General features: G+C 39.7%; 1 protein-coding gene across 5 annotated transcripts in view; it reads right to left on the bottom strand.

Annotated features, from left to right (window-relative positions):
- Positions 1-760: 760 nt before the first annotated feature.
- Positions 761-23,414, bottom strand: part of LOC102160361 (zinc finger protein 354A) — a 58,012-nt gene continuing 35,358 nt past the window's right edge. For 3 of the 5 annotated variants that reach the window (XR_014837985.1, XR_014837988.1, XR_014837987.1), the window contains one exon: positions 16,077-19,279. The gene's annotated coding sequence lies outside the window, so the exon portion shown is untranslated. Of the gene's footprint in view, positions 805-13,163; positions 16,037-16,076; positions 19,280-23,414 lie in introns of those variants that run through there. The other 2 variants (XR_014837989.1, XR_014837986.1) reach the window with 2 other exon arrangements.

Below are 23,414 nucleotides of genomic sequence, written 5' to 3'. Positions count from 1 at the left end.
TTTTTTTTGTCTTTTTGCCATTTTCTTGGGCCGTTCCCGCGGCATGTGGAGGTTCCCAGGCTAGGGATCTAATCGGAGCTGTGGTCACCAGCCTACGCCAGAGCCACAGCCACGCAGGATCCAAGCCGCGTCTGCAACCTACACCACATCTCAGGGCAACGCCGGATCGTTAACCCATTGAGCAAGGGCAGGGACCGAACCCGCAACCTCATGGTTCCTAGTTGGATTCGTTAACGACTGAGCCACGAGGGGAACTCCAGGACGAGTTATTTTGAAGGCAGCACCTCTAGGCAAAGCCAACAATGGCTCCTTTTTCTGCTCTTCAGCCTTTGGCACTTTGGCTGCCTGCCCTCCGCCTACCCAAGGACCTGAACTCTAGACACAGTCACCACAAGAGAGATAAGCCCCCAGACCCGCTCTGTGCCAGGCCCAGGTTGGCGCTGGGGGCAGTTCAGTGAACGAGATTGTGTAATTCAGTCGCTTGGAACTTCTGTCTAAAAATGGGCTCGAAGAGAATGTCTCGGGAAATAAGCTCAGGGGTGCTTATCTTTTTAAGGCCTGTGCACAACAATATCAAAAGAAATTTAAACTGGGACTCCTTTCAAGGTTTTTCCTGTTGTGCCTGGGCAGGATTTGGTAGCTGGAAGTTTCCCTAACAAAGGTTACCACATTATTTGTCCCTATGGGTCAGTTTTATTTAACCAAGGCAGAATAATGTCTGAGAGCTAGTAAGCCCCATTAAGGAGCTTGCTTACCTCAAGGTGTTTTGCAGTTTCTAAGAATCCCTAGTTTGCCGTTGTGAGCCTGTAGAGAGAGAAGAGAGAAAGCCAAAATCATTTCAAGGGACAGAGAGCCTGAGCAGGAATGACCAGAAGGAGAGGAGAGCCAAGAGTATGGTGTCAGAGCAAGCCTAAAGGAGGGAAAGCTTACAGTGCCAAATGCTAGGAAGGAGTCAGGAACTTTTCTGCTAGTACTGAAAAGTGTCAAGGGGATTTCACGTTCTGAAAAACAGTCAATAAAAAAAATCAGAAATCAAATATAGGAGGGCAGAGTTGAACCTCCCAATTATATGGGTCTGTACCTTGTACTTTTTAACCTTGTTAAGTGAAAGAAGGGCACTGTTATTTCGTGATATGACATCACAGAAACTTGTACAACCTCCTTTGGATAAATTGAATTGTTATGGAGATTGTCCCCGCACTTCAAGAAGTGAAGTTGAAAAGATTACTTGGAAGTGAAAATTCTTTATGCTGTAGAATGAAACAGGCAATGTCATTCTCCTCAGCTGGAACAGTCACCATTTCTGCATCTACAATTTTAAATCTTGCCCATCCTTCGAGGTCCATCCGTTCCTGCCTACATCAGTTCCCATCCTTCTCCCTACTCTTGACTACATGGGTTAGAGATGAAGTCCTCAAACAGTTGGCCAAGGCACACAGGTGTACCTGGAGCTTCCAAAATATGGTGACCAATTCTGCCCATAGAGTGAAATGTATTGGTTCTACAACTAACACATACTATTTCAGGGACATCTAACAGTTAGAATGTTGAGCTGAGTGGACTGAACCATCTTGCAAGGTAAAGTGGGGCTCCACTTGAGGCATACAGAGGCCAAAATTAAACTGGCACCAGAGAAAATCACCCCTTTTTTGCTGGAGCATGAAAGATCTTTGTCTTTTGAGGATATGATATTGTGGTCAGGACAGCACAGTTTTGCTCAAACAGCAATATAAAAGTTAAAAGACAGCCAAGTGGAAAGGCCACCTACAGAGGGATTTACAGACATTGCAAAACAATATCACCCAGTAGGGGAGTCTGCTTCATAGTTACTGCTGTCTTGTTTTAGTGTCATTTTGAGTATTTTAATTAAAGTGTGCCACCAAAGGTCTAATATTTAACTGGTGATCAGAAGGAGATTGAGAATGTCCTATGACTAGCATTTCTCTGTTATACATATGGTGTTCCCAGGTACTCTTGTGGCTTGTGTGCTTTGGAGACAAGGACTTGGTTTGTATTATCATTGGTATCTCTCCACCTACAACTCAGTACATATTTGTAGGTTGTTTACATAAGCTGCTCAGTTGGTTCAAGTTGGATTAAATCAAAGGTAGAAATTTACACCCAGAATCCCTGTGCTAGTTGGCTTAATAATCTTCCATGGCACCTCAACCCGTTCTATTAAATCAGTTACCTGGAAAATGAACACCTTGGGTTGGAGGACTTAAAAAAAAAATCAAAGTTTCTAAGAATCTACTACCAACACCAGAATGACTACCTAATACAGTAGCTTCATCTCAACACAAGAACAAGCATGTCTAAGAAAACTTTAAGTTAAACCAGGTATAAAAAAGCCTTAGCTTTGAAGAGCAACCAGAGGAATATTATTATCATATATTCTAGATCAGAGATTCTACAGGTTTAACTTCAGACAATCATCTCTGAAAGCACAGTTCAAGAGTAAAAGTTTATATTGTGTAAATTAAGTTGAACAAAAGTTTTATCATCTGTATGGAGAAACTCTGACAAAGGTAACAAAGATATAAACCTTTACAAAGGTTATAACTTCTGTTTTAAGTTGCTATTACTGATAATTACCAATTAGATTTGGTATTTAATTAGATTTTTTGGTGTGTTTTTAGGTATTAATTAAATAATTAAATACTCATTATGTGCTAACTGCTGTGTATACATGATCTCATTTAATAGTCTAAACAACCCTGTAAAGTGATGATCATTGGTTTCTTGCTTGAGGTCACAGTGATCAAGTACCAGAACCAAAATTCAACCTCAAGCCTTACTTGCTTCAAAGCTCTTGTGTTTAACCCATTCTATGATTTCCACCCATTCAGCAAAATACATAGAAACTTACTTTACTTAATCATTAGGAAAAACAGGCTGAGTCCATCTTTCAGCAAGACCAAAGTGTTCATCTTAAAAAAAACCCCACTTTTCAAGGTTATATATCATTGAAGGTGCCTCATGATGAAACAATGAGTCAGTTTATCTCTATCACATCAAGATCATCAAAGGTCCCAGGGTGCCTTAGTCACTGTTCAACAGCAAGTCAGAAAGCATCTCCCATGCATCCCATGCTGCCTAAGGTGGATACTAGTTTTCTCCGGTACTTCCTGAGACTGATTGTGAGGAGATTCACACAACACACTATTAAGCAGGATTTATTTCCATCAAACAGTGCCAGGAGCATTCCCTGATATCCAATGTGCCTTGCCATGTGTATATGAGGAAGGAGTATGGAGGGGTACCAGGGGTGATTTAATTCAAATGTTCCACAGGGAATAGGATAGGCTGATCTTTCCAATCTCCTTGTAAGTTTCCATTACCTCTAATGATAGAGCTTCAGAGTCAGGTTAGTAAGTTAGTTTCTCTACATCTGCTACCAATAGTCTCAACTGTCAACCAGCCAATGACACCACTGATGGAAAAATATATTTGCCTAAGTTCTAAATGTCTTATGAATTCTGTAGAACGCTGCATAAGCTCATGAAAATGTGTAATATATGTCTCCAAATCTTCTGGGGTTACCTTTTATTTTAATGTATAAATATAAAGTTCCTATTTCATGTAATTGGTGAAAGTACAGTATCCTTCGGAGTACTCTGATGATTCTGGAGAGGTCAACTTCTCTGGTGGCTTCTTATCACCCCACACTCTAAATACCTATTGCTGCCTCTTTCCCTCATTCTCTTATACTACCTCATCTGCAGTTACTGTCAGTACTTCATAATATTTTGTACCAAGTATTGACACAGACCTCTTCTTTTTGATTCTCCAAAGCCTAACTAGCTTTTATGAGAAATAGGCTTAAAAATTTGAGGATACTGAAAGGGGGGTACAGCACAGAAACAAAAAGAACTTAAATTTTAGTATCAGATTTCACAATTCCTAGGGTCCCAATCATTTCTCATCATAGATCATTTTTTACCGGCTTTTCTCACCTTAGGACTCAACTGGCCAAGTTCCCTGGGATCATCCTCATATTTTCTCTCCAGAGCTTTATCCCTTTTTCTAATCCTTCTTTCTTCCTTCATTCACTCATAAAATATTTATTGGGCACCTACTTATGCCAAACACTGTCTTAGATGCTGAGGATACAAAAGTACATGAGACAAAGTACCTGCCTTCATAGAGCTTATGTTCCAGTGGGGGAGAGAGAAAAAAAAGGAAATAAATACAATATTTCAATGTTTTGTAAATCCTTTGAAAGAAACAAACTAGGGACTGAAAGAATAACTGAGAAAGAATAACCTGCTTTAGATAGGATGGTAAGAGATGTGACATTTTAGTTGAGGGTTAAAGGAAGAGGAGAAGCTGGCCATGTGAGGATGAGACAAAACCCCACTGGAAGTCTCATTTAACCCCATATGGAACTATGTGTGGAGATATTCTTTGACATTTTCTGATAGGAAGGGAAAAAATGGAAACAATATAGATGTCCATCACTAGGGGAATGGATAAGTAAAATGGAAATATACTGCACATTAAAAGCAATGAACTGAATGTACATACAGCAATATAAATAGATCTAAAAACTTAATATTGGGAGTTCCCTTAGAGCTGAGAGCCCACATCAACACATCAAGCCTCAGCACACTGTGGCAAAAAAAAAATAAAAAAAAAAAAAACCAAACCAAGAACCCCAAAACTTACTGTTGAGTGAAGAAAAGTGCTTTATAACACAGTATCATTTAGGCAGATTTTTTTTAAATGGCCACACCTGTGGCATATGGAAATTCCTGGGCCAGGGATCTAATTTAAGCCACAGCTGCAAGCTACACCACAGCTTCGAGCTACACCACAGCTATGGCAATGCTGGGTAAACCACTGTGCTGGGCCAGGGATCGAACTGGTGCCTCAGCAGTGACCCAAGCCACTGCAGAGACAACACTGGGTCTTTTTTTTTTTTTTTTGTCTTTTTTTGCTATTTCTTTGGGCCGCTCCCACGGCATATGGAGGTTCCCAGGCTAGGGGTCTAATCGGAACTGTAGCCGCCGGCCTACGCCAGAGCCACAGCAACGCGGGATCCGAGCCGCGTCTGCAACCTACACCACAGCTCACGGCAACGCCGGATCGTTAACCCATTGAACAAGGGCAGGGACCGAACCCACAACCTCATGGTTCCTAGTCGGATTCGCTAACCACTGCGCCACGATGGGAACTCCCTACACTGGGTCTTTAACCCACTGCGCCATGGCAGGAACTCCGCTTTCTCATAAGTCTCTTTTAAAAATTGCCATGACGCTTAAAGGGATAAACTTTTTGTCAATTCTTAACACATTTGAATTTCTTTACAAAACAGAGTAGTAACATTGTTTGCTCTTCCTTCAATTTGCATAATCCTAGTGAAAAACAGATATTAAAAACTAAATAAGTAAGCTTTACTCAATGGATTGTTTAAAAATTCAACAAACATTCTGAGACTTTTTCTTCAGAATTAAGTAATGATTTCAGTGCTTCAAATAAACTTAGGATTCTCCCAACTGCATTTTGTTAGAGAGAGCCAATGAATTTTGAATTCAAGAGAACTGAATAATACTGAATGTCAAAAAAATCAAAAAATCTTTTAATCACTCAGTTCAAACAGCATAAATGTTGATGTAAGAAAGAGATTTGATGACAATTGCTTTAATGTCAATAGAAAGACATAGATGCTGTTTGGGCAGCATTACGCAGAATATGGACAAAGCGGAACTCCCATCATGGCTCAGGGGTAACAAACATGACGTGTATCCATAAGCATGAGGGTTTGCTCAGTGGGTTGGGGATCTGCCATTGCTGAGAGCTGTGGTGTAGGTTGCAGACTTAGCTCAGATCTGGAGCTGCTGTGGCCGTGTTATAGGCCGGCAGCTGCAGCTCTGATTTGACTCCTAGACTGGAACTTCCATATGCTGCAGGTGCAGCCCTGAGAAACAAAATACATATATATAGAGTTAGAGATGTATAGAGATATAGATATATACATATAGATGGACAAGGCAACCAATACCTTCCAGATAATCATTTATGCCGCTTCACCTTTGGATAAATATTGTTCGCATCTTTATGTAAATATCCACAAAAATTTGATTTGTTTTATCTACAGTATAAGCTTTTTAAATTAATTCCTAACTCAATAAGATAATCTTCGTAACAATTTTTTCATTTCTAAACTCTCACCAGGCATGGATCACTCTCAGCCTTATAAGCAAACTTTTTCATGAGAAAACATTGCACATGTGAAGATGTGCTTGCAATTTTAGAATTAGAAAATACTCTGAAGATAGTTTTTGTTGTTGTTGGTTTTTTGTTTTTTGGGTTTTTTTTGCTTTTTAGGGCTACACCCGCAGCATATGGAGTTTCCAGGGTAGGGGTCCAATTGGAGCTACAGCAGCTGGCCTACTCCACAGCCACAGCAACGCGGGATCCGAACCATGTCTGTGACCTACACCACGGCTCACAGCAACGCTGGATCCTTAACCCACTGAGCGAGGCCAGGGATGGAACCCACAATCTCATGGTTCCTAGTCGGATTCATTTCCACTGCGCCATGACAGGAACTCTGTGAAAATAGTATTTTTAAAGTCATTTGAGGAGTTCCCATCATGGTGCAGTGGTTAACAAATCCGACTAGGAACCATGAGGTTTGGGCTTCAATCCCTGGCCTCGCTCAGTGGGTTAAGGATCCGGCGTTGCTGTGAGCTGTGGTGTAGGTCGCAGACGCAGCTCGGATCCTGAGTTGCTGTGGCTCTGGTGTAGACCAGTGGCTACAGCTCTGATTAGACCCCTAGCCTGGGAACTTCTATATGCTGCGGGAGCAGCCCTAGAAAAGGCAAAAAGACAAATAAAAAAAAATGTCATTTGAGTTGTAAGTCTGACAATGGTATACAGTATGGAAGGCCATCCATTACAATTTTTTCTGTGATTATAATATCTTCATCTGAATTTCTCTTAATCAGAAAATGTGTTAATCACTTTCTTTGATACTACCTGAAGAAATCATAAATCTATTATGCTTGGTACTTAGAATATGCTAGTTTATATGTGACTTTCTACCATTTTTTTATATTAAATGAACAATTGCATATACCACTAAGAGCTTCAAAGGATTTTTTCTTGTTTAATAAATGTCAATTCAGAAAATTCCTCACAAAATTTATACTTGTATTTTGGCATTTTGGAGTTCAAATATATATAAATTTAAAAATGATAATAGCAATCACCACAAAAATTGTAAAGATTGAATTTGGTCATCTCAAAACTGCATTAGTGCATTTGTCACTCGCAGACTGAACCAATAACCAATTGTAAAATGGGGTTGAACGATCAAAAGTGTGGTGGATCAACATCAAATTGAACTTGAGATCTGATGCCCAAAAAAATGAACTTCTGTTTGCTTGCAAAGAAGGGTTGTACTTGTAAGGGACAATGTCCCCAAATAAAGCCAGAGTTGATCTTATGTAAGGTTTTGGGAAACTGGCATTTAGGCATTGGCAGATTTCAGATGCAGGGGGTATAGAATTAAGGGACTTTTACCTTTGCTAATATGGTTACTGGAGTAAGGCTGCAATAGTTTTCTTGTAGTAATTTTTTTTTCCTTTTAACAGTTGCCCATGTGTGGAGTTCTCGTCGTGGCACAGTGGTTAACAAATCCAACTAGGAACCATGAGGTTGCAGGTTCAATCCCTGCCCTTGCTCAGTGGGTTAACGATCCGGCGTTGCCGTGAGCTGTGGTGTAGGTTGCAGACGCGGCTCGGATCCCGCGTTGCTGTGGCTCTGGCGTAGGCTGGCGGCTACAGCTCCAATTAGACCCCTAGCCTGGGAACCTCCATGTGCCGAGGGAGAGGCCCAAGAAATGGCAAAAAGACAAAAAAACAAAAAAAACAAAACAAAAACAGTTGCCCATATGGCATATTGGAAGTTCTGGGCTAGGGGTTGAATCAGAGCTGCAGCTGCAGGCCTACACCACAGCCACAGCAATACTGGATCTGGGCCCCATCTGCACCTACACTGCAGCTTGGGGCAACACCTGATCCCTAACCCACTGAGTGAAGCTAGGGATGGAACCTGCACCCTCACATAGACGATGTTGGTTCCTTAACCTGCTGAGCCACAACGGGAACTCCTCTTTTAATAACATTGTCTGGCCTCCTAAGATGAGTTGGAAAGCATTCCTTCCTATTTTATTATATGCAAGAGTTTGTATGGTATTGACAAAATGTATCAGTGAAGCCATCTTGGCCTTGGATTCCCTTTGTGGAAAAATGTTTAATTTTAATGTATTTCCTTACTTCTTGTAGGTCAATTTTGATTATCTTGTTCTTCTTGAGTCAGTATTGATAATTTGTGTTTTTCTAGGAATTTGCCCATTTCACCTAAGTGGTTTAATTTGTTGGTATAAAAGTGTTCACTGTATTTCTTTCTTTTTTTTTTTCTTTCTAGGGCTGCACCTGTGGCATGTGGAGATTCCCAGGCCAGGGGTCAAATCAGAGCTGTAGTTGCTGGCCTACACCAGAGCCATAGCAATGCAGGATCCGAGCTGCATCTGTGACCTACACCACAGCTCACGGCAACACCAGATCCTTAACCCACTGAGTGAGGCCAGGGATTGAACCCGCGTCCTCATGGATGTAAGTCTGGTTCGTTAACTGCTGAGCCATGATGGGAACTCCAGTTCTCTGTATTTCTTTATAATTCTTTTAATTTTCCTAGGGCTAATGGTGATGTACCCCTTTCATTAAGATTGTGGTGACACCTCTCTCTTTCTCTCTGTTGGTCTGGCTAAAGATTTGTCAATTTTGTTGCTCTTTTTAGAGAATTTCATCTTAATTTATTTTTCCTACTATTTTTTCATTTTCCATTTCATTGATTCCCACTCTAGTCTACTATGTCCTATTTTCTATGGTATAGTGTTTTCATCTAGATTCTTAAAAGCTTATTGATTTAAACTTTCTTCTTTACTACCATATGTGTTTAAAGCTATAAATTTCCCTCTAGACACTGTGTTATCTGAATCTGATAAATTTTGATATATTGATTTCATTTTATTCAGTTTTAAACACTTTCTAATATAACTTGTAATTTCTTCTTTGACCCAAAGTTATCTAAAAAAGTATTTTTAATTTGCAAATGCTTATGGATTTTCCTAAATTTGCTTTTATTGTTGGTTTCTATTTCTCTTATAGTCAGGGAATATACTTTGTATTATTTCAATCCTTTTATATTTATTGAGACTAGTTTTATGACCTAGCATAAATTAGACATATAATTAGATAACATATAGATTATGGTCCATCATAGATAGTTCCATGTGCACTTGAAGAAAACGTATTTTCTGTTGTTGGGTAGAGTTTTCTACAAATGCCAATTACAGTGTTGTTTAAGTCTTCTATATCTTTGCTGATTTTATGCCTAGTTGTTTTATCAATTATTGACAGTAGAGTAAGTCTCCCTTCAACTCATTCAGTTTTTGTTTCATATATTTTAGGGCTCTTTTGTTAGATGTATTTGTTTATAATTGTTATCTACCTAGTGAATTATCCCATTTAATATTATAAAATATTCCTCTTTGTCTTTAGTAAAAATTTCCCCCTTAATGTCCACTCTCTGTTATTCGTCATTATAGCTTTCTTTTAGTTACTGTTTGTATTGTATATCTTTTCACCATCCTTTTATTTTTTTAATTTTTTTGTCCACACCCATGGCATGTGGAAGTTACTGGGCCAGGACTGAACCTGTGACACAGCAGTAACAAGGCCAGATCCTTAACCCGCTGAGCCACCAGGGAACTCCTCCATCCTTTTAATTTCAACCTGTTTGTGTCTTTGAATTTAGTGTGTCTCTTATAGACAGCTTATAATTAGATTCTGCTTTTCTGAAATCCAGTCTGACAATCTCTGCCTTTTCATTGGCATGTTTATGAATCCATTTATATATTGTTATGGTTGGATTTATATCTGCCATTTTACCATTTGTTTTGTATATATCTCATATCTTTTTTGTGCCTCTGTCCTTTTTTACTCTCTTCCTTTGTGTTAAACAGATATTTTCAAGTGCACGATTTTACTTTCGTTACTTAAAAAAAAAAAAAAACTATTTGGAATTTTTTTAGTGGTTACTCTGGGGAATAAAATATCCATTTCTTTTGGCTGCACCAGTGCATATGGAAGTTCCCTGGGCCAGGGATCAAACCTGCATTGTGGTTGTGGCAACGAGGGATCCTTAACCCACTGCACCACATGGGAACTTCCAAAATAGCATTTTTATCTCAAAACAATTTCAGGTTAATATTAACTTAATTCCAATATTATGCAGAAACTGTTCAAATATAGTCTTCTTCCTACCTTTCCTTTGTGTTATTGTCATGTAAATTATATTTTAACATTATGAGCCCAACAATAAGTTTTATAGTTATTATTTTATGCAATTTTGTTTTTATTTTGAGGGGGGTTTTGGCTTTTTTGGCCACACCAGTGGTATGCAGAAGTTCCCAGGCCAGGGATTGAACCTGAATCACAGTTGCAGCAATGCTGGATCCTTACCTCCCTGCCCCACAAGTGAACTTCCTATGCAACTGTTTTTAAAATTATTTGAGAAGAAAAGGTATGCGTCATATCAATAAAGGACAAAAGCACATAATCATTTCAGTAGACACAGACATTTGACAAAATTCGATATGATAAAAACACTCAACAAACTTTGAATAAAAGGAAACATCTTCAGCCTGATAGAGATCATCTCTGAAAACTTGCGGTTAACATCATACTTAACGGTGAATGACTGGATGCTTTCCCCCAAGATCGGGAACAAGACAAGGATGTCTGTGGACATCATTTCTCTTCAACATTGTACAAGTGTTCTAGTCAGGGTAATTTAAGGAGGAAAAAGACATCAAAGGAATCTGTATTGAAAAAGAAGTAAAACTAACTCCATTTACAGATGACATGAAATTATATATGGAAAATCCCAAGGAATCCACTGAAACATTATTAAAAGTAATAAATTAGTTCAGCAAGGTCATAGGATATAAAATCAACATATAAAAATTGTATTTTTGCACACCTCAAATGAATAATCTAAAAATGAAAATAAAATAATTCAATTTATGACAACATCAAAATGGATAAAATTCTTAGGTATAAATTTAACAAAAGAAGTATGACTTGTATAATGAAAATTATAAAGCATCATTGAAAGAAATTAAAGAGAATCTAAATAAATGGAAAAATACCCCATGTTCATTGGACGATGAGTATTAGTGTTAAGATGGTAGTACTCCCCAAATTGTCCTAATGATGCAATGCAGTCCACATTAGAATCCCATCTTGCTTCTTTGTAAAAATTGACAGGATGATTCTAAAATTCATATAGAATTGCAAGGGACCTTGAATAGCCAAAACAATCTTGAAAAGGAACAAAGTTTCAGGATCCATCTTTCTCACTTTAAAAACTTACTACAAAGCAACACTAATGAAGACAGGGTGGTAACAGCACACAAATAGATATCTAGAAAAATAGAATAAACTTGAGAATTCAGAAACCCATGGGTCCATACACAACTGACTTTTTTTGTGTGTCTGCCTGTGGCATGCAGAAATTCCTGGGCCAGGGATCAAACCCACACCACAGCAGTGACCCAAGCCACAGCAGTGACAGTGCCAGATCCTTAACTCACTGAGCCACCAAGGAACTCCCATACTCAACAGATTTTTGACAAGGGCATCAAGGATATTCAACAGAGAATTTTTTTCAATCCGTGATGCTGGAATAATGAGATTGCCACAAGTAAAAGAATGAAACTGGATCCTTACCCCATACCTTGCACAAAAATTAACACAAAATGGATCAAAGACCTAAATGCTAAGAGCTAAATCTATAAAAATCCTCAAAGAAAACACAGGGGGAATATCTTCGTGATCCTAGATTTGGAAATTCACTCTTAGATATGACATCAGAAGCATAAGAAATAAAAAATAAATTGTGTTTCATCAAAATTAAAAGCATTTGTGCTTCAAAGGACACTTATCAATAAAGTGAAACAACAATCTCAGAATGGGAGAAAATATTGGTAGATCATATATATCTGATAAGGGGCTTGTATATAGAATATAGAAAGAATTCTTACAACTCAATAATAAAAAAACAAATAAACTAATTAAAAATGAGCAAAGGGGAGTTCCTGCTGTGGTGCCACGGGATAAGCAACCTCTCTGCAGCACCAGGACACAGGTTCAGTCCCCAGCCTGGCACAGTGGGTTAAAGGATCCAGCATTGCTGCAACTGCAGCACAGGTTGCAACCGTGGCTCAGACCTGATCTCTGGACCGACTACTCCAATATGCCAAGCTGCCGCCAAAAAAAAAAGAGAAAAAAAATGGGCAAAGGATCTAAATAGACATTTTTTTCTAAGGAAGATATACAGATGGCTAATAGGCACATCAAAAATACCACACAGGGTACACAGGTGCAGATCGGCGTGTCCTTGGACCTAGAAAGCGGGATATCCAGCCTTTGAGTGGCCACCTATCTGTTGAGTTCAGCAAAAGAACGATTTTAAAATTGGTGATGTTGAGAAGGGGAAGAAGATTTTTGTCCAGAAGTGTGCCCAGTGCCATACTGTAGAAAAGGGAGGCAAGCATAAGACTGGTCCAAACCTCCATGGTCTGTTTCGGCGGAAGACAGGTCAGGCTCCTGGATTCCCTTACACAGATGCCAACAAGAACAAAGGCATCACCTGGGGAGAGGAGACACTGATGGAGTGCTTGGAGAATTCCAAGAACATCCCTGGAATGAAAATGATCTTCACTGGCATTAAGAAGGGAGAAAGGAAGACTCAGTAGCTTATCTCAAAAAAGCTACTAATGGAGTTCCTGTTGTGGCGCAGTGGTTAACGAATCCGACTAGGAACCATGAGGTTGCGGGTTCGGTCCCTGCCCTTGCTCAGTGGGTTAACGATCCGGCGTTGCCGTGAGCTGTGGTGTAGGTTGCAGACACGGCTCGGATCCCGCGTTGCTGTGGCTCTGGCGTAGGCCGGTGGCTACAGCTCCGATTCGACCCCTAGCCTGGGAACCTCCATATGCCGTGGGAGCGGCCCAAGAAATAGCAACAACAACAACAACAACAAAGACAAAAAGACCAAAAAAAAAAAAAAAAAAAAAAGCTACTAATGAGTAAAAGTTGGCCACCGCCTTATTTATTATAAGACCAAAATGTCTCATGACTTTTATATGTGTACCATATTTAAATTGATCTCATACACTAGAATTCAGATCATGTATGGTTGATGGAATGTTTCTGTTGGATGGTCCTGATTTAAATAAGATTGGTTGGTGACCCAATGAACATGGTCAGCTTTTTGAATTTTAGTAGTAATTCCAGTTCAACAAGTACTATCACTGTTTTCCCCTTCTACAGAGACGATTCCCAGGCTAGAGGCCGAATTGGAGCTATAGACGCTGGCCTATGCCAGAGCCACAGCAACGCGGGATCCAAGCCTCATCTGCAACCTGCACCACAGCTCACTTCAACACCGGATCCTTAACCCACTGAGCAAGGCCAGGGATCAAACCCGCAACCTCATGGTTCCTAGTCAGATTGGTTAACCACTGCGCCACAATGGGAACTCCCTACAGAGATGATTAAACTGGAATGTGGAATGTTAAAGTTTTCAGGAAAATGGTGAATACCTTCTCAGAACCTATAGGAGAATAGTTTTATATTTAGATTTCTATAACTGGTTATATTAATATATTTAAATACTGAGAAGATCCCTTCACTATCTCATAGAACGGAGCAAGATTCACCTGTGTTTCAAGTTGTGTTCACTAGCCTGTTAAGGCATGAGCTGAAGATAAACTGACAATGTCCCCTTTATCTTTTTGGTCTCAACTATGCCAATTTCATTAAAATGATCTGTATCTAAAATACTGCTTTTTACTTATTGAAAGGCATTTTAGCGAGGTTTATGTACAGCATCAAGTAAAGAATATTTAGCATTTCTCACATTTTATAGATGATCTTTAAGATCAGATGCTTTCAAAATTCAGTGTGACAAGATATGTTAGCAAACTTCGCATGTGAATTCTTACAAGGTCAGGCTGTTAGAATTCAGGATTGTCTCTTAAATAGATATTCAAAAACACAACTGTAGAACTACTGGATTTGTGTGACTGATAATGGTGCTTTTGCCAACTCATGGAAGGTTTAAAGTAGGGGAGCTCTACCGTCAGCAGAGATTTGTAAATTATCTGGTCATAAAGCTTAAGAATTAAAAACAAAATCACAGATTAAAAAAACTACACAGGGTTTCAAGATTCTGTCTTTGTCTTTTGGCAGCTTGGGATGTGTCAAGGTGTAATAACTTGATTTTATCCTATTTTTTATTTTACTGAATTCTCGGGTGTGTAGATTATAAGATTGAGATGCTTCAACCATTATTCCTTTAAATATTTTTTTCTGCCCTTTTTTCTCTTGCTTCTCCACTGGGACTCTCATTACATTTAAGTTGATATGCTGAATGGTACCCTGCAGGTATCTGAGACTCTGTTCAGGGTTTTTTGTTTGTTTGTTTGTTTAATTCCTTAACTTTTTTGTTCTTTAGACTAAATAATCTACATTGATCTATACCAAAGTCAGCAGATTCTTTCTGCAGGCTCAACTGTACTACTGAACCCCTCTAGTAAAATTTTCATTTATTTTACTTTTCAACTCTAGAACTTCTATTTGGTGTGTGTGTGCATGTGTGTAGGCATTCCTGTCATGCTTTCATTTAATTCTTTAAATATGGTTTCACTTTGTTCTTTAAACATATTTCTGATAGCTATTTGATGTCTTGATCAATTGTACCCAACATCTGGGCTTCCATTAGGGACAGTTTTATTGACTGTCTTTTTTTCCTTTTTTTTTTTTTTTTTTTGGTCTTTTTGTCTTTTTAGGGCTGCACTCACAGCATATGGAGGTTCCCAGGCTAGGGGTCTAATCTGAGCTGCAGCTGCTGGCCTATGCCAGAGCCACAGCAATGCCAGACCCGAGCCAAGTGTGTGACCTATACCATAGCTCACGGCAATGCAGGATCCTTAACCCACTGAGCAAGGCCGGGGATGGAATCCTCATCCTCATGGATACTAGTCGGCTTTGGTAACTGCTGACCCATGACAGGAGCTCCACTTGTCTTGTATATTTTGGTTGTTGTTGAAAATTGGACATTTTAGATAATGTACTGTGGTTGTTACTCTGTGTTCTGATACCACCTCCTGGGTTGTTGTCATTTCTGGCTTCCTAGAGTCATCATAGCTTAGTAGTCAGCTAGTGATCAAAAGCTTTGAGTTGGTTAGGCTTCCATCCAGTGCAAAAGAGATCTGATCGTGGGTTAGGGAAGGTATTCAAAATTCAGGGAGTTAACTAGTTTGCCTGGGCTTTCATTTCCTGCTCACACAGGGTCTAAAGATCAGTCAGATATGAATAATAAACTGGGGGCCTCTCTGGTATTTCCTGTGTATGAATATAGCCCTGCCTATATGCACAGGCTTCCAGATCAGCAGAAAAATGTCAAGAGTTTTCAGATCCTCATTTGAGCTGTCTTATTTCCTGGATCTTCACTTTTAACTTTTGGCTGGTCCCTTGCTTGCCCCAACTGTTATTACAGCCTTAGGCAGCTTCCATGTAGGCATCTGACTACTACCAAGCACTACGGTTTTCATCAAAGCTGTTGATGTGGGGCTTTTCCTTGGAGCTCCAAATCATATCAGCCTCTTCCGGCACCAGCAAGGCTACCAAACCTACCAATACTTCACTATGCTGCTGAGTCAGGGGACGTGAGAATGAAATTCCAAGGTAAAATGTCACAGACCATGCTGTTTTTACCAAGGCTCAGTAGTTTTTCTTGGATAAATGTTTCTAAACTTGTTGTGAGAGTTCTGAGATAATTGTTGCTGGTAACTTGCCAGTTTTTTGGTTGTTTCTGTTGGAGGAAGCATCTCTCAAGGTCTTCTGCAAACTTGTCTCTGCTCTTCTGTAAACTCTTCAAGGGTATAATTGAAAGTTTTCTAATATTTACATTTAAAAAAGTAAAAAGAATAGGTGAAGTTAATATTAAGTTATTTTTATTTAATCCAGTATATCAAATTATCGTTCACACATGTAACTTATATAATAGTTTTTCCAGTTTATTGAGATATAATTGATGTTTAGCATTGTATAAGTTTAAGGTGTACAATGAAATGATTGCTAAAAGTATATATTGTGAAATGATTGCCACAATAAGGTTAGCTAACACATTCATCACTTCATAGTTATCATTTTTTTGTGTAGTGAGAACATTTAAGATCTCACTAGATTCTCATACTAAGTGAAGTAAGTCAGAAAGAGAAAGACAAATATATATCATAACACTTAATATGTGAAATCTAAAATATGACACAAATTAACTTATCTCTTAGGATATGGGAAAAAGGGAAGCTTCTTCCACTGTTGGTGGGAATTAAGTTGGTACAGCTACTATGTAGAACAGTATGGAGGTTCTTCAGAAAACTAAGGATAGAGTTACCATATGATCCATCAATCCCACTGCTGGGCATATATCAAGACAAAACTATTAATTCAAAAAGATGAACCCCTATGTTCATAGCAGCATTATTTACAATAGCCAAGATATGGAAACAAACTAAATGTCCATTGACAGATGAATGGGTAAAGATGTTGTACATATATACAATGGAATACTACTCAGCCATAAAAAAGAATGAAATAATGCCATTTGCAGCAACCTGGATGCAACTAGAGATTCTCATACTAAGTGAAGTAAGTCAGAAAGAGAAAGACAAACATATGATAATACTAAATATGTGAAATCTAAAACATGACACAAATTAACTTATCTACAAAACAGAAACAGACTTGAAGACAAGGAAAACAGACTTGTGGATGCCAAGAGGGAGGGGATTGGGAGAGGGATGGAGAAGAACATTGGGGTTAGCAGATGTACACTATTATATATGCAGCGATAAACAGCAGGGTCCTACTATATAGCAGATAACTATATTCAACATCTTAAGATAATCATAATGGAAAAAATATTTTAAAAGTGTGTGTGCGTGTACATATATGTATCTGAATAACTCTGCTGTAGAGCAGAACTTAGCACAACATTGTAAATTGACTATACTTCAATTAAAAAGAGGAAGAAAGGGGGAAAAAAGATCTACTCTCTTAACAATTTTCAAGTATACAACACAGCATTGTTAACAAGAGTCGCCGTGTTTTTATATTAGGTCCTCAGAACTAATGCACCTTATAACTGGAAGCTTGTAACCTCTGACTTAAATCTCCCAATTTCCCCCACTCCCTATTCCCTGGAAACCACCAATCTACTTATTTCTGTGAATTTGGCTTTTTTATATTCCATATATAAGTGAGAACCTTCTCTTACTTACTTCATTTAGCATAATGCCCTTGTGATTCATCCAGGTTGTTGCAAATGGCAAAATTTTTCTTTTTTTTACGGCTGCACCATATGCACCATATGGAAGTTCCTAGGCCAGGGATGGAGCATGAGCTGCAGCTGCGACCTGAGCTGCATCTGTGGCAATTCCAGATCCTTTAACCTACTGTATCAGGCTGGAGATTGAACCCGCATCTCTGCAGCGACCCGAGCCACTGCAGTCAGATTCTTAACTCAGTGCACCATGGAGGGAACTCCAAGATTTTCTTCCTTTTTATGGCAGAATAATATTCCTGTGTGTGTGTGTATAAATTTTCCTTATCCATTTATTCTTTGATTGACACTTAGGTGGTTTCTATGTCTTGGCTACTGTGAATAATGCTGAAGTGAACATGGGGTGCAGATAGCTCTTTGAGATAGGTGTCAACAAAAAGTTAGTCAATCAATCTAAGAAAGATTTAGGAAATTTTTTTCGAGCCACATTTGAGGATTATAACCTGGGAAGAGCCTCTCAGAAAGCTCTGAGAACTGTTCTGCCTGTTAGAAGTAAAGACAAAGTTTATATAAGTTTTTTGAGACAGAAGGCTATACATGAAATGACATATTAGTGTTAGTTTACATAATCAAGATCTAAGCACCTTAGTGGGTCATGTGACTCCTTACAAGATCAAGAAGGAGTGTTTTAAGGAGGTGTCTTGTTGATGTTAGAAGAATGTTGCTGTTTATGGTTGGGCAGGTTTTCCTGCTCATGGGGGAGGTTTGGCTGATGCATAATGCAGACACAAAATGCACAGTGCAGGGAGAGAGAAGGCCAAAGGGCAGGGAAGAAATTTTAGTTTAAAATTTTTTTGTCCTGCCATAAAATATGAATTTTATTTCACAACTTCTCCCATTGATCATTAATCTTTCAATATAAAACTTTAGGTGATCAAATATTAGGTTCCTTGAAGTTAGGATGGCTGTTTGCCTGCCCAGTGTCCATCATGTCCCTTGATGCTGGGCTCTAATGGCTCAATTCTCTCTTTTGGTGGGTTATACTAGTAGAATGTTTGGCAAAGATTGATGGCCAATTTTAGGTTGTCCAGTAAGGGACTTAAACCATTAAGCCAATTTTCTTCACATGGCCATTGTGTATATCCACTCTTTTATAGAACAATAGGGGTGACCTATAGTTTCAATTTTTTAGACAACATTATCTTAGTATGAGCAGATGACACACAGTGTGAAAGGCAAGAGACTATTAAAAGTTCTACAAACTGTAAATAGGTAGTAGGAACAAGGTCATTAGCAAAGATTTCAGTGAAAACCCTCCTGAACCAAACCATTTTCCTAGTATTTCACTTAAACTGGGAAGAGGACTGTTCAGAGCAGAAATTTGACAAATCATGGGTCATAAGATAACAAATATCGTGGCCGGGAGTTCCCATCCTGGCTCAGCGGAAACGAACCCAACTAGTATCCAAGAAGATGCAGGTTCTATCCTTGGCCTTGATCAGTGGGTTAAGGATCTGGGGTTGCCATGAGCTGTGGTGTAGGTTGCAGATGTGGTTCTGATCTGACATTTCTGTGGCAGTGGTATAGGCCGGCAGCTACAGCTTGGATTTGACCCCTAGCCTGGGAACCTCCATATGCTGCACCTGCAGCCCTAGAAAGACCCCCCCCCCAAAAAAAAAGTTGTGGCCAAATGGTCATACCATTGGAAAGCTGATCAACTTCCAGCTTCCTAAATCCTTTGCTAGCATTGGCAGGCCTCCTAGACTTACGTATCTATTATTATCTTTGACACAGTTGTTGTTTTCATGACAATACATCAGCATGCTTGCCAGAAGTGATGAATCTGTGGGAACAACTGATAAAAAAACATGAGCTTTACACAGAGAACTTGCTGATATTACATAAATCATCACCATTAATACTATTAAACCAAGAGTTGACTGTAAGTCCCTCTGAACCACCACAGCAGCATTTTAGCGTTTTCATGGGAAGCTTTTCATATATGCTAGTTTTGTTATTATAGAAATAATGCTCATGAGCAAACAAAACAACCTTCCTTCTTTTTTTTCTTTTTTTGACTTTTTATGGCCGCACCTGCAGCATACGGAAATTCCCAGGGTAGGGGTCCAATCAGAGCTGCAGTTGCCAGCCTACACCATAGCCACAGCAATGCAAGTTCCAAGCCTCATCTGCTACCTACACCACAGCTTGAAGTAATGGTGGATCTTCAACCCACTGAGCAAGGCCAGGGATTGAACCCACATCCTCGTGGATACGAGTCAGGTTCTTTTTTTTTTTTTTTTTTTTTTTTGTCTTTTTGCTATTTCTTTGGGCCGCTCCTGCGGCATATGGAGGTTCCCAGGCTAGGGGTCGAATCGGAGCTGTAGCCACTGGCCTACGCCAGAGCCACAGCAACGCGGGATCCGAGCCGCGTCTGCAACCTACACCACAGCTCACGGCAACGCCGGATCATTAACCCACTGAGCAGGGGCAGGGACCGAACCCGCAACCTCATGGTTCCTAGTCAGATTCGTTAACCACTGCGCCACGACGGGAACTCCCCTAGTCAAGTTGTTAACCTGCTGAGCCACAACAGGAACTCCAAAACAATCTTCCTACAAAGAAATACAACAAATCCTTGTGTATCCTCTAATTTAGAGTCAGGAGTGCCTTGCAATTCCAATCTACTCTTTTCCAAAGTAAAGGAAATAAGTTATACAGAAGTCGATACTAAGCCTTGGGACAATTTGTACAAGGCAGTAAATTCCTCTTCTGAAAAGTGACTAGGTTACAGAATAAACAGCTAAATCACATGCAGAAATTGCACCCAGCTTCCTGGCTGCACAGTGTATTTCTGCTTTCCTGTATCTTGCCTGAGAGACACATCCATGCTATAAAGAGGATATTCCTCTTTTATTATCATAAAAGCAGAATATAAAAAGTATTTAACAAAATAACGTGTTACCTTACTCTTTGCTGAAGTAAAGCTTGACAGCATTATCAATAAATCAGGCCACAGAATTTGAATTTCCCAGGATAGACGCATTCAAAAATGTAGAAGGAGGAGTTCCCTTGTGGTTCAGTGGGTTAAGGAACCAGTGCTGTTACTGCAGTGGCTCTGGTTTCTGCAGAGGCACAGGTTTGATCCTTGGCCAGGGAACTTATATATGCTGCAAGCACAACCAAAAAAAAAAGGGGGGGGTGGAATATAAACTGATGAGTTTATTGCTAACCAGAACCTCTGAGTCTGACTTAGGACCATGAAGAGGCTAATGTATATTGTATGGTTAACAAAGTGTTAGGTAGAGAATCTCCTCAATTTCCAGCACTGTTTCTTCCACTGCAATCAAGCTTAGACTTCTTTTCACTGTTTAGTTTTTTAAAATTTGTTTCTAGATTCTCCAAGTTTCATTCTTCCAAAAGATACATGTAGGTTTCTTTCCAAATGGTTTCAGTGAGAAAGAGGAGCAAAAAGAAAAGGACAATGGCCATAAGCCTTTCATGCTCTCATCGCATGAAGAATGTGGGAAGTATATGCCTTGCCTTTCTGGTGAAGACTAATATGTTTCTTTTCCCCGGATTTTTTTTTTTTTTTTTTTTTTGTCTTTTCTAGGGCTGCCCCCACGGCATATGGAGGTTCTCAGGCTAGGGGTCTAATCAGAGCTGTAGTCACCAGCCTATGCCAGAGCCACAGCAACACTGGATCCGAGCCACGTCTGCGACTTACACCACAGCTCAAGGCAATGCCGGATCCTTAACCCACTGATCGAGGCCTAGGATCAAACCTGAAACCTCATGGATCCTAGTCAGGTTCGTTAACCACTGCACCACGACGGGAACTCCTTTTCCCCCGATTTTTATATGTCTGCAGTGGAAGTGTGAGGGGCACAGCATATGAGCATTGTTACATGCAACCTTGGTTCTGAGCAAAGTTGGCTCTCTGGTGCCCTAACCTCAGGGCTTTAGCCCCCAGTCTAAATCAGTGCTAAGCATGGCTTTGCATTCTGATAATGACATATTTCAGCTGACTTATCATCCAGAACTGTTTGTCAGTGGGCAGTCTGTTTAAGCGGTATAAGGAATTCAGTGAACAGAATACTAAATCAGAATTCTAATGATTCAGGGCAAAACGTAAACCAAACCTCAAATCTAAAAGGTACTTGAGCACCATCTGGTGGCCATACGGCCACACACTCCAAACAAAAGCAAAAACTGAAAACCTGGAGCAGCCTGATTGATATATGAGAATAGGAAAGTTGTCCACAGCCCCAAATAAACTGCAGAGCCACCCATTTCTGCCTCCAGCATGGCTGATAATTGTGTGTGAAGGCTCATCTCCAAAGATGGCCCTCCAACAAGGCATGCCTCCCTTGACATACTTTTGGCAGATGGGTATGCCAACAGACGGGTGTTCAGACACACAACTTTTCAGATGTTACTGGCAAACTTGAGTCCACTCTCTCTATGCTCAGTAAAGCCAATATACTGACACCGGTTGTGGTGAAGGAAAGTACAGTGATTTTTACAGGGCACCAAGAAGAACGGGCAGCTCTTGCAGCTTTCAGGGAAGTATTTTTAAAACAACACTAGGGATGTGGGTTTCGGGGTACCTGGATATTCTTCAGACGATTGGTGGTGAGGCAACAGCATGAAATTTCTAGAATCTCAATCATCAATCTTCTGGTCCCAACTAGTTTATAATCTATATGTGCTTATGGTCAGCAATTTCCACCTGGTGGGAGTCGGGTTTCTGCAAAAACAGCTTAGGAATGTGCCTCAGATGTTGTTATCTCTGTCTTTCAAGGAGGAATGAAAGGTCCTGTGACTCTGCTATATGGCTGATCCATTGCTTAAATTTTTACATTTCCTTGTCAAACAGCTATTCTTTGTTTCTACATGTTTACATTTTCCTAATCATTAAATCTTGAACTAGACTTTTGAGATTCAAGGGAGCCTGAAACAAAATCTTTTCCTTAAAGAGGCAGAGGGCATGGGGTGGTGGGCTTGTATACCTGAGAGGGTCCTGAAGGGTCCTGCTTGGTTTCACAGACAGACTGATGGACAGCCCAGCAGATTTACAAATGTTCTGATAGAGTGTTACAGACACTCAGACACAAGATGATCAGACACATGGATATATATCAGACAGACAGACATTTGAACAGACTGACATCCAGACAAATGGACAGATGTTCAGACAGATGGATGTTGGGACAGATGGATAGATGTTCAGACAGCCATTCTGGCAGACGAGCATGCTGACAGATGGATGTTTACACAGTCAGACTGATGTTCAAACAATGATCTTTGATATTACTGTTGCAATTGTTTGGGGGTGCCACGAATGGCGCCCATATAAGATGGCAAACTTAATTAATAAGTGTGCATATTCAGACTGCTCCACTGACAGGTAGGCTGTTTCCACCTCTCTGTCCCCTTTAGGCCTTCCTATGCTGAGACAACAATACTGAAATTAGGTCAATCCAAAGGCCTACAATGGCCTCTAAATATTTAAGTGAAAGGAAGAGTCACACATCTCTCACTTCAAATCAAAAGTTAGAAATGATTAAACTTAGTGAGGAAGGCACACAGCCAAGATAGGCTAAAAGCTAGGCCTCTTGTGCCTAACAGTCAGTAAAGTAGTAAATCCAGAGGAAAAGTTCTCTAAGGAAATTAAAAGTGCTACTCCAGTGAATAAATGATAAGAAAGTAAAATAGCCTTATTGCTGATATAGAAAAAGTTTTATTGCTCTGTATAGATGATCAAGCCAGCCACACATTCACTTAAGGCAAAGCCTAATCTAGAGCAAGGCCCTAACTCTCTTTAATTCTATGAAGGCTTTGAGAATTGAGGAAGCTGTGAAAGAAATGTTTGAAGCTAGCAGAGGCTGGTTCATGAGTTCAAAGGAAAAAATCCATCTCCATAACATAAAAGTTCAAGGGGAAGCAGAAAGTGCTGATGTAGAAGATGAAGCAAGTCATCTGAAAGA

The sequence above is a fragment of the Sus scrofa genome, chromosome 2 (assembly GCF_054392235.1).
Source record: "Sus scrofa isolate SSC_HxYL_T2T_F1_AM1 chromosome 2, Sscrofa_HxYL_maternal_Yorkshire_Landrace_v2.0, whole genome shotgun sequence".
Lineage (NCBI taxonomy): Eukaryota > Metazoa > Chordata > Mammalia > Artiodactyla > Suidae > Sus > Sus scrofa.
The sequence above is the reverse complement of the archived record's forward strand: the minus strand, read 5'-3'. Positions and strand labels throughout refer to the sequence as shown.